Source organism: Saccopteryx leptura, chromosome 2 (genome assembly GCF_036850995.1).
Source record: "Saccopteryx leptura isolate mSacLep1 chromosome 2, mSacLep1_pri_phased_curated, whole genome shotgun sequence".
NCBI lineage: Eukaryota > Metazoa > Chordata > Mammalia > Chiroptera > Emballonuridae > Saccopteryx > Saccopteryx leptura.
The window spans coordinates 322,962,381-322,973,688 of record NC_089504.1 but is presented as its reverse complement, the minus strand read 5'-3'; the positions used below and the strand labels follow the sequence as shown (position 1 = coordinate 322,973,688).

At 44.8% G+C, this 11,308-nt stretch overlaps 1 non-coding gene across 1 annotated transcript; it reads left to right on the top strand.

The window, feature by feature from the left end:
- Window positions 1-10,856: 10,856 nt before the first annotated feature.
- Window positions 10,857-10,932, top strand: TRNAA-GGC (transfer RNA alanine (anticodon GGC)). Its single transcript has one exon. It is a non-coding gene; the product is annotated as a tRNA-Ala (tRNA).
- The last annotated feature ends 376 nt before the right edge of the window (window positions 10,933-11,308 follow it).

Below are 11,308 nucleotides of genomic sequence, written 5' to 3'. Positions count from 1 at the left end.
CAAAGGTAGAAAGAGGAATACCATTAGGAACTTTAACCAAAAGGTTAAAAGAGTCTAATGCAGCCAGAAAAGAAAAAGAAAAAGAAGCAATCCAGTTGCTATCAACTGTGATGAGGGCTGTGCTGAAGTCACATCTGAACTCAATTTATGGTACAAGACATTTGTTAAGGTACTTATTACTTCCTCTGGTGAGTCCTTCAGCTAGCAGAATGTTAAAAGACATGTAACCTGAAGGATTTACTTAATTATATTCTGGATTTTATTTTAGTGGAGAACCCAGTCATTCCACTGCACTAAACCATGAGATTGAAATAACCATCCTTTAGGAGAGAAGCTGATACCTTTTTATATTTAACTTGGTAATTTTCTGACAGTCATGCCATTTTCTGCATCTGCTGCTTTTTAAATTAATTTTGAAGAAATTTCCTTACTGTAAGTGGACAGTGTCAAGATGAAAAATTCTCATCCCATGAAAACATCCAGAGTACTTTATTTAACCTTTCCACCAAGAACTCACCCCCAACTGAGATGAATGAATACACAAATTTAAAAGCACATGCTCTTTCTGGGGAAAAAAACAACAACAAAAAAACTTAAAAATATAATCTTTGCTGGTCTGTCCAAACAAAAAATGATTGCCTTTTCTGTTTCTAAGAATGTCATCCTAAATTTCTGTTTCAACCACTATCTTAACAATTCCCCCAATGATTAGTTGAATATGAAATCATAAGACACACTTGGCCCAAAATGGTAATTAAACATGTGGCCCCAACCCTGCTACTCTGAAAAGACATTAAAGCTGAACATTAGAGTCTCCATATTCCATATCTATTCATTAGTTGCTATGTCACACAGGAAAAGCCATGTCATGTCATGGAATGTTTCTTCCTGTTCCATTGCTCCTCTCTGCAACTGGTTAGAAGCTCTTCCTAGCCCTTTTATTTGCTTCCAACATTGCACACATTTTCTTCTCATGCTTAAAAATAAATGTCAAGCTCCTGATCTTTTGTGAAAGATTCATTGCCAAAGATGGTTTCACAGCAGGAACCCTCCTAGCGAGAGAGTTGGCTCACATTCCTGCTAAGAACATAACCTGAGAATCATGGAAAAATAATTATAATCAATGTCAGAGAGCATATGGGTTTCTGAGATGCCTGCCAAATAGGACCTACACTGGTCCTTTCTACCACTACCAGTCAATTAACTCTAGTAGAAAAATTTCTCATATTTGGATAAATGAAAGCCCAAACCTCATACATATTTCTCCCACATATGAATGGCTTCTGGGAAACCAGTAAATGCCTTGCATTTCTTAATCTGAGTTTCTATAAAACTACCACAACTGTGGTTTTGTGTCTATAAATAGGGAACTGCCTAATTATTTCTACTTCATCCTTTATCCTAGGTGACCTATGAAGGTCGGGCCATAGATAGTGAATGAAATGAAGTCATTCTAATATATACATTGAAAAAAATTCCACATTTAAAAAGCATTGCACAGCCCTGGCCGGTTGGCTCAGCGGTAGAGCGTCGGCCTAGCGTGCGGAGGACCCGGGTTCGATTCCCGGCCAGGGCACACAGGAGAAGCGCCCATTTGCTTCTCCACCCCTCCGCTGCACTTTCCTCTCTGTCTCTCTCTTCCCCTCCCGCAGCCAAGGCTCCATTGGAGCAAAGATGGCCCGGGCGCTGGGGATGGCTCTGTGGCCTCTGCCCCAGGCGCTAGAGTGGCTCTGGTCGCAATATGGCAACGCCCAGGATGGGCAGAGCATCGCCCCCTGGTGGGCAGAGCGTCGCCCCTGGTGGGCGTGCCGGGTGGATCCCGGTCGGGCGCATGCGGGAGTCTGTCTGACTGTCTCTCCCCGTTTCCAGCTTCAGAAAAATGAAAAAAAAAAAAATAAAAATAAATAAATAAAAAGCATTGCACTTCACGTTGATGTGTGTTTCCACTGGATACATGCCCGACAGTGTGTGTCATTTCTAGAAGGGGAATAATGCTGAGCTGATTAAAGGGAAGTAGAAACACCTGGTGCATATCATTATGGAATGAGGTCCTGGGTGATTTAATTAACATCTTTCTTGTTACAAGGGGGCTGAGTATTTTTCCACTGAGCTTATATTTCGCTTTATCATCCACCTGTTTTGCTTCTCTTGGAATATGTGCCCAGTGGTATACAGTTCTTTTAGGAGAATTTTTTTTTTTTGCCTGTGGAATCTCAGAACACGGGAAAATCAGAAGCAGATTTAAATTTTTCTTATAAGCCTCTGTGTTTCAAACATCTGAGGCCTTAGAGCAATTTGCCTTTTTTTTTTCTGCACAGTGGAAGGATAAAAATCCGGCTTCTCTTCTTGATGAGCATTCTTATTATTTTCTAGGCTAAATAAATCAATAAGCACTATAAATAGATTGTATGCTTTCTTATTACCCAATTCAGACAGTAGACAAAGAGGGGGCATTCTCATTAAATATTGGTAGTTCTTGTTTCCAATATTTGGAACACTTTAAGCAAATTGAAAAACAAATTGGAAATGAGGTTGTTGTTGGCTACAGTGAAGCTCCATTCACAGATCCAGCACTTAATTAACAAAGATACAGTAAGTTGGGCAGCTGCCTCTGTCCTAAGGCCCCCCTGCTCCTACTGAGATACTCAGTGTAGCTGTCTGAGCACTCAAGTCATATTACAACATACAGATTTTTAGAGAGGAGCTTGACATTGATAGTGTGATCTCCCCAGCCCCACCTCCTGCTGCTGCAGTTACAAAGATGAAATGACTTTTTCCTCCCACCTTTGTCATCAGCCTTTTTGGAAGACTTGTACTTCACCTCTCATTTTTTCCTCAGCACATTATTTTGTATTTGTAGAGTAAAATGAGTCAGAAATGGACATTCTCACAGAGCAACTGTTCAGAGCAGGCTGAAAACTGGAACTCAAAGACTTGAAGCATTTTTGACTCAGAAAGAAAAAAATTCTAGCTCTATTTTCTGTGTAACTGGTCTAACTGACCCTAGAAATCTAATTTCTCAAAGACTAGTCTAATAATTTTATAAGGATACTATGTATTATTATCAAAATGCTCCATAATTCAGTTTATAATGTGGCCAAATAAGGTTATAGGAGTTTTTGCTCTGGCCAGGTAGCTCAGTTGGTCAGAGTGTTACCCTGATACTCCAGAGTTGCAGGTTTGATTCTCAGTCAGGGCACATGCAAGAATCAACCAATGGGGGGGGGGGGAGGAGAAAGAATCAACCAGTGAATGCATAAATAAGTGGAATAACAAATTGATATTTCTCTTTCTCCCTCTTGCTCTCTCAAATCAATCAAAAATTTATTTAAAAAAGAGTAATTTCCTTTTTCTTGAGTAGGCTCTGCTATGCTTATTAATAATAAAAAACACCTCACCCACTCATTTACTCCAACACCCTAGTAAATTGTGTTCCCAAGTTTATTAGTAAGTTGATTATTTAGCAATCCAAGTGAATTTTTCTTTAGTCCTAATGATATAAATGGTAGTTAAATTCCAAGCATAAACTCCAAATCTCATTGACTTCTAATTCACAGGAGCAAGTTCCAGAGGAGCCCGAGCTCCAGCTGTTAGGAGTCAACATCTGTGCTGATTATTCTCCACTTATCACCTGCTCTGTTCTCTGAAAGGCTAGCCTCTTATAAACAGATTCATTCACTTGGGTCCCACTGCTGGCTGGCATTGAGTTGGCTTTGGCCAAGGAGGGGTGTTAGTCAGAGATGGGAGAGTAAGGGGAGAAAGAGGTGGGCTATTTCCTCATCTGGCAGTAGCTGTGTCCTTCCAAGGCTACATCTGTAGCAAGGCAGCCCCTCTCTGAAAGCTCCAGCTCTTACTGGGCTCTGGGAACCCCATTTGCTCCTCTTGGCCCTCAGTCTTGGGGGTATAACTGCTCACTGCTCTTGCTGGTCTTAAATATCTCAACATCCTGTGTTGGTTCTCTTAATCCTGCTCACACCTCAGTTAATAAACCCTATTTTATTTTTATTTATTTTTTAATTAACTTATTATTTTTTATTTTTTTGTATTTTTCTGAAGTTGGAAACGGGGAGGCAGTCAACAAACTCCCGCATGCGCCCGACCGGAATCCACCTGGCAAGCCCACCAGGGGGCGATGCTCTGCCCATCTGGGGCGTTGCTCTGCTGCAACCAGAGCCATTCTAGCACCTGAGGCAGAGGCCATAGAGCCATCCTCAGCTCCTGGGCCAACCTCGCTCCAATGGAGCCTTGGCTGTGGGAGGGGAAGAGAGAGACAGAGAGGAAGGAGAGGGGAAGGGGTGGAGAAGCAGATGGGCACTTCTCCTGTGTGCCCTGGCCGGGAATTGAACCTGGGACTCCTGCACACCAGGCCAACGCTCTACCACTGAACCAACCGGCCAGGGATTTAATTTATTGATTTTTAGAGAGAGAGAGACATTGATTTGCTGTTCCACTTATTCATCCATTCATTGATTGAGTCTTGGATGTGCCCTGATTGCGGATTGAACCTGCAACCTTAACAGATAGAAATGATGCTTAACCAATGAGCTACTCAGCCAGGGCCAAAATGCCTTTATTTGTATGATCTGAGTGGAATTCTATCCATTAATACCATGACTAAGAGAGTGAAGGAAGGAGAGGAAAAGAGTTTCTTAGTCCTTTCCAGAATCCAGAAGTCACTGGCAGGAGTTCAGACAGGCTCTTTTATGTGTCTAACAGCTATTAATTATGTTCCTTCCATGTGCCATTCATTGTAAACAAAACAGATCTAGTCTCTACCTTTAAGAATTTTACTTTCCTAGTTGGGAAGACAAGCTTAGTATATACACAAATGAATAAGCAAAATAGTTATATGTTCTGGGAAATAGAATATAGGAAATAAACAGGGTATACAGCTAGTCATTGGTGGGGGAGGGCAATTTTGTATAAACTGGTCAGAGAAGACCAGGCTGTGGAGGTAAAATTTATTTATATTTTTATTTTATTTTTACAGAGACAGAGAGAGTCAGAAAGAGGGATAGACAGGGACAGACAGACAGGAACGCAGAGAGATGAGAAGCGTCAATCATCAGTTTTTCGTTGTGACACCTTAGTTGTTCATTGATTGCTTTCTCATATGTGCCTTGACCGTGGGGCTTCAGCAGACCGAGTAACCCCTTGCTCGAGCCAGCGACCTTGGGTCCAAGCTGGTGATCTTTGCTCAAACCAGATGAGCTCGCGCTCAAGCTGGAGACCTTGGGGTCTCGAACCTGGGTCCTCCACATCCAAGTCCAATGCTCTATCCACTGCGCCACCGCCTGGTCAGGCTGGAGGTAACATTTAAACGAGCCCTCGATGTTGAGGTAGAAACAGCCAAGAGTGAGAAGAGCTGCCAAAGGCTGAGGAAAATGTTTCAAGTTTGGTGGGAAAACCAGGACCTATGGCAGCTGTTTGACTTCAGAGGAAATTAAAGATAGATATTTGCAGGTTGCTTGGAAAGTTGAAGAAAGCATGACTGGAGGAGGAGCCAGGTGGAGAGTGCTATAAGATGAGTCCGGATGGGCTGTAGAGAGCTCCTGGCAGGGCCCTGTAGGCCATGTAAGAGTATGGATTTTATTCCAAGAATAGAAAGCCATGCAGAGTATTAAAGAGCAAAGTGATATGATTTGGTCTTTTTCAGGGAGTAAAGTCAGAATGCTATTAAAATAATCCAGGCAGAAGATGACTAGGTTTTGGGAGTGAAGATAAAAAGAAGCAGACAGGACTCAGTAAGGATTAGGTATGGGGGAGACAAGGGAGAGGGACTCAAGGATGAGTACTAGGTGTCTGCTTTTGGCCACTGGCTAGTGGGTGGGAGCTGTTTATGGGAGAGGAGAGAGACAGGGGAAGACTAGGGACTCAGAGTTTGATTAGATGAGGTTGTCTATGAGTCATGCAAAGGAAAATGTCAAGTCGGCAGATGGCTATCAGAGCCTGGAGCTCAGGGGACAGATTTGAGCTGGGGGATCTTTCTTCCAGTCTCTCAGTGGTCAAGCAAGTTTCTCAGGCCAACCTGGCTTAGGCTGAAAGAGATCTCCACTAGGCCTGCATGCACTCAATGGAACTCTACCTGGAGTATAGATGTGAAGCCCCAGATAGTAAAAAGCTTTCCTATACCTTGCTTTGTCATTAGCGCACCTGTTTTTGTTTGTTTGTTTTGAGACCTCAAAGAAAAATAGTTGAAAGCAAGATTTGAGAATTCCCAGGTCCCTGACTAAATGCCATCATAATCTTGCCTTTAGAGTTCCAATTTCCACATGACTTAATGGTATATTTAAAGAACAGCCCCTGGAGTCCAGTTTGGCTGACATACAATAATGTCCTTATGGGGAAACATGTACCCATAGTAAGAGATAAGGTTCCAAGGCTTTTCATCCCAGTTGTCATGGCAACAGCAGCAAGAGCTCTGGAGGTAGGAAGAAAAGGGAGGAGAGGAGAAGCCAGAGCTGTGGTGGTTGTTAGTCTTGGGAAGATAATTAAAGACAGATATTTGCAAGCTGCATGGAGAACACACCCTGTAAATCCAAGGGCAGTTATAAATATGGTTTGTAAGTGGACAATTTGTTGACTTTAAGACCAGAAATAAATGTGAAAGCTTTATCAGACTTGGCAGGTAGTTGCACATCCTGAATCTGTTTTTTCATTGTGTCCATTGCACTATCTGGGGGTCCACAGGCATGAATGAATAAGCAAATGAGGTCCCCAAACGAGAATCACTACTTATTTTCTATGGGTTCTGAAGCTGCTAGGTCAGCAGTTCTCAACCTGTGGGTCGCGACCCCGGCGGGGGTCGAACGACCAAAACACAGGCCTAAAGCCATCGGAAAATACATATTTATTATACATTTTAAAATAAAATATATATTTCCAATGGCTTTAGGCGACCCCTGTGTTTTGGTCGTTCGACCCCCGCCGGGGTCGCGACCCACAGGTTGAGAACCGCTGTGCTAGGTAAACAGATCCTTTCTGTAAAGATTCTATTACATCAAAATCATATTTATCTCGTGGGCAGTAATTACAGTGTGACAAGCCTGAAAGGAAGACTCACCCCAAACCAAAGGACCAAGTCAGGAAGCCTCACTCTCTGGGGCAGATACTGATGATTATTTGTAAACCATAGATGGGATAAACTTTCCGTGAGGAGTCATTATATTGTAATAATAGGCTTTGGATTAAGTTCTTGAGGTGATTAAATATCACCTCTAAACTGAGGATCCTACGAGTATTGAAAGTGTGGAATTTGGGCCCTGGCCGGTTGGCTCAGCGGTAGAGCGTCCGCCTGGCATGCGGGGAACCCGGGTTTGATTCCTGGCCAGGGCACACAGGAGAAGCGCCCATTTGCTTCTCCACCCCTCCCCCTCCTTCCTCTCTGTCTCTCTTCCCCTCCCGCAGCCAAGGCTCCATTGGAGCAAAGATGGCCCGGGCGCTGGGGATGGCTCCTTGGCCTCTGCCCCAGGCGCTAGAGTGGCTCTGGTCGCGGCAAAGCGACGCTCCCTGGTGGGCAGAGCGTCGCCCCTGGTGGGCGTGCCGGGTGGATCCCGGTCGGGTGCATGCGGGAGTCTGTCTGACTGTCTCTCCCCGTTTCCAGCTTCAGAAAAATACAAAAAAAAAAAAAAAAAGTGTGGAATTTGCCTGACCAGGCAGTGGCACGGTGAATAGTGTCAGCCTGGGATGCTGAGGACCCAGGTTTGAAACCCCAAGGTCGCTGGTTTGAGCGCAGGCTCACCAGCTTGAACACGGGGTTGCCGGCTTGAGCATGGGATCATGTTGGGCAGATAAAATATATTATGCTCACTTTGTTAAAGATGACGCTGCCTACATGGAAATCCGTTGCCCAGGTGATATTAATGTGTGTTGGGAGTGGGCTGTGGGCAGGCAAGATGCTTGTAGCCTGGGGCTCGGTTTTAGGACTAAGCCTTTCCCACCCTTTTTGATGTGGGGTGGTGCAATCCCATCATGCCCCAGATAAGTGACTTTGTATTAGAGACTTCCCTATTTTGTATATTGGATTAAGGGTTTTGATTTCTACACTATAAAATGGGGACAGAACTGGAGCTTGCTCTCTCGGTTCCTGAGATTAGCATTAGAGGAGAGAGCAGAGAACAGAAAAAGGCCATGTGGAGGAGGCCAGGAGAGGCAGCCAAGATTGTGGAGTGCTGAGAGAGAAGCCCGTTTGTGGAGTTTGTATAGAGAGAAAGAGATGGGAAAAAAGGAGAATAAGGCTGGTGAGATAGAAACCTTTGATTCTAGGAAACTCGGATAAGTCAGTAGCTTTGTGAGCACTCAGTGAGTGAGTTTTGGAGCCCAGTGTGTGTTTTTACTTGCCTGCCGGGTGCAAGCTAGGATTAAAGATGATGGCTGTAAAGCCAGGAGGCACGGCCAGGGCCACCATCAGAGGAGCCCAGCCCATGCAGGTTCGCATTGGATTCGGACAGTCGGCAAAGAAACAATGGAGCCAAAAACTGGTGGGCCATAGTCTTTAATCCTAGCTTGCACCCGGCGGGCAAGTAAAAACATACACTGGGTTCCAAAACCCAGTCACATTCAGTGCTCACAAAGCCACTGACTTATCCGAGTTTCCTAGAATCAAAGGTTTCTAGCTCACCAGCCTTATTCTCTTCAGTTCCCTATCTCCTTCCTTATTCCAGACACAAACTCTCCACAAACTGGCATCTCACTCAGCACTCCGCCATCTTGGCTGCTTTTCCTGGCCTCCTCCACGTGGCCTCCTTCCGCTGCTGGCTCTACTCTCTCTGCTCTCTCATGCTAACCTCAGGAACCAAGAGCGCAAGCTCCCACTTCGTCCCCATTTTATAGTGTAGAAATCCAAACCCTTAATCCAATATACAAAATAGGGAAGTCTCTAATACAAAGTCACTTTCTGAGGCATGATTAGATTGTACCACCCCACATCAAAAAGGGTAGGAAAGGCTTAATCCCAAAACCAAGCCCCAGGCTACAAGGATTCTGCCTGCCTTTAGCCCACCCCAACACACATTAATATCACCTGGGCGAAGGCCTCCTCGTGTTATCTTTAACAAAGTGAGCATAATACATTTTATCTGCCCAACAATGGCCCATCAGCTTTTGGCTCCATTGTTTCATTACCGTCTGTCTGAATCCAATGCGAACCTGCATGTGAATGGCCACATGGTGGCTTCTGGCCTTACAGATCATAAACATGACCCATGGTCGCTGGCTTGAGCCCAAGGTTACTGGCTTGAGCAAGGAGATCACTGGCTCAGCTGGAGCACCCTCCTTGGTCAAGGCACATATGAGAAGCAATCAATGAGCAACTAAGGTGCCACAACTATGAGCTGATGCTTCTCATCTCTCTCCCTTCCTGCCTGCCTCTCTCTCTCTCTCTCTTTCTCTTAAAAAAAAAAAAAGTGGCCTGACCAGGCGGTGGCACAGTGGATAGAACATAGGCCTGGGATGCGGAGGATCCAGGTTTGAGACCCCGAGGTCACAAGCTTGAGCGCGGGCTCATCTGGTTTGAGCAAAGCTCACCAGCTTGGACCCAAGGTCACTGGCTTGAGCAAGGGGTTACTCGGTCTGCTGTAGCCCCACAGTCAAGGCACATATGAAAAAGCAATCACTGAACAGCTAAGGTGTCACAACGAAAAACTAATGATTGATGCTTCTCATCTCTCTGCGTTCCTGTCTGTCCCTATCTATCCCTCTCTCTGACTCTCACTCTGTCTCTTTAAAAAAAAAAAAAAAAAGTGTGTGGAAGTGAGGAAAGGTGGTAGTGTGAGAAAGAGTACAGATCAATGTTCAGGGATTCTGTCAACACTAAAAACTAAGGAGACCAGGGGAATGAAAATTTGTTCAAGGGAGTGGAGTGTACCTGGTTGTTGAGCATATAAAATATATTATGTTCACTTTGTTAAAGATGGCGCTGCCCACGTGGAAGCCCGTTGCCCAGGTGATATTATTAATTGCCCTTCTTGCTTGGGATGGGCGTGATTGTATTAATGTGTGTTGGGGGACAGGCTGTAAGCAGGCAGGATCCTTATAGCCTAAGGCTTAGTTTTAAGACTAAGCCTTTCCCACCTTTTTTTTTTTTATAAATAAATTTTTATTTTAATGAGGTGACATCAATAAATCAGGGTACATATATTCAACAAAAACATGGTCCAGGTTATCTTGTCATTCCATTCTGTGGCATATCCCACCCTTCTTGATGTAGGGTGGTGCACTCTCATGAGGAATCCCATTATGCCTCAGATAAGTGACTTTTTATCAGAAACTTCCTTGTTTGTATATTGGATTAAAGGTTTTGGTTTCTACACTATAAAGTGGGGTAGACCAGGAGATTGCTCTCTTGGTTCCTGAGATGAGCATTAGAGGAGAGAGCAGAGAAAGGAGAGCAGAGAAAGGCCACGTGGAGGAGAGGAGAAGCAGCCCAGATGGCGGAGTGCTGAGGAGAAGCCATTTTGTGCAGAAAGAAGGAGATGGGGAACAGAGGTGAATAAGGCTAGTGTTGGTCAAATAAGTTTTTAAATATGATATATATATTTAAATATGATATATATATATATATATATATGTTTGCTCACTTATAGTTTGCATTGTGTGGGGGGGACAGGCTGTAAGCAGGCCGGGTCATTATAGCCTAAGGCTTAGTTTTAAGACTAATTTTTTCCCCACACCCTTGACTGATTGCATGATGTGGGTTGGTGCACTCTCATGAGGAATCCCATATGCCTCAGATAAGTGACTTTCTTGTTTGTATATTGAATTAAAGGTTTTGATTTCTACAGTATAAAAGGGGCAGAGGAGCCCATGCTGGAGGAGAGCGGAGAAAGGCCACGTGGAGGAGAAGAAAAGCAGCCAAGGCCCTGGCCGGTTGGCTCAGTGGTAGAGCGTCGGCCTGGCATGCGGAAGTCCCGGGTTCGAATCCCGGCCAGGGCACACAGGAGAAACGCCCATCTGCTTCTCCACCCCTCCCCCTCTCCTTCCTCTCTGTCTCTCTCTTCCCCTCCCGCAGCTGAGGCTCCATTGGAGCAAAGATGGCCCGGGCACTGGGGATGGCTCCATGGCCTCTGCCTCAGGCTCTAGAGTGGTTCTGGTCGCAACAGAGCGACGCCCCGGATGGGCAGAGCATTGCCCCCTGGTGGGCGTGCGGGGGGGGAGGGGATCCCAGTTGGGCACATGCAGGATCCTGTCTGACTGCCTCCCCGTTTCCAGCTTCAGAAAAATACAAAAAGAAAAAGAAAAAGAGAAGCAGCCAAGATGGCGGAATGCTGAAAGAGAAGACAGTAAGTGCAGAGTTTGTGCAGAGAGAAGG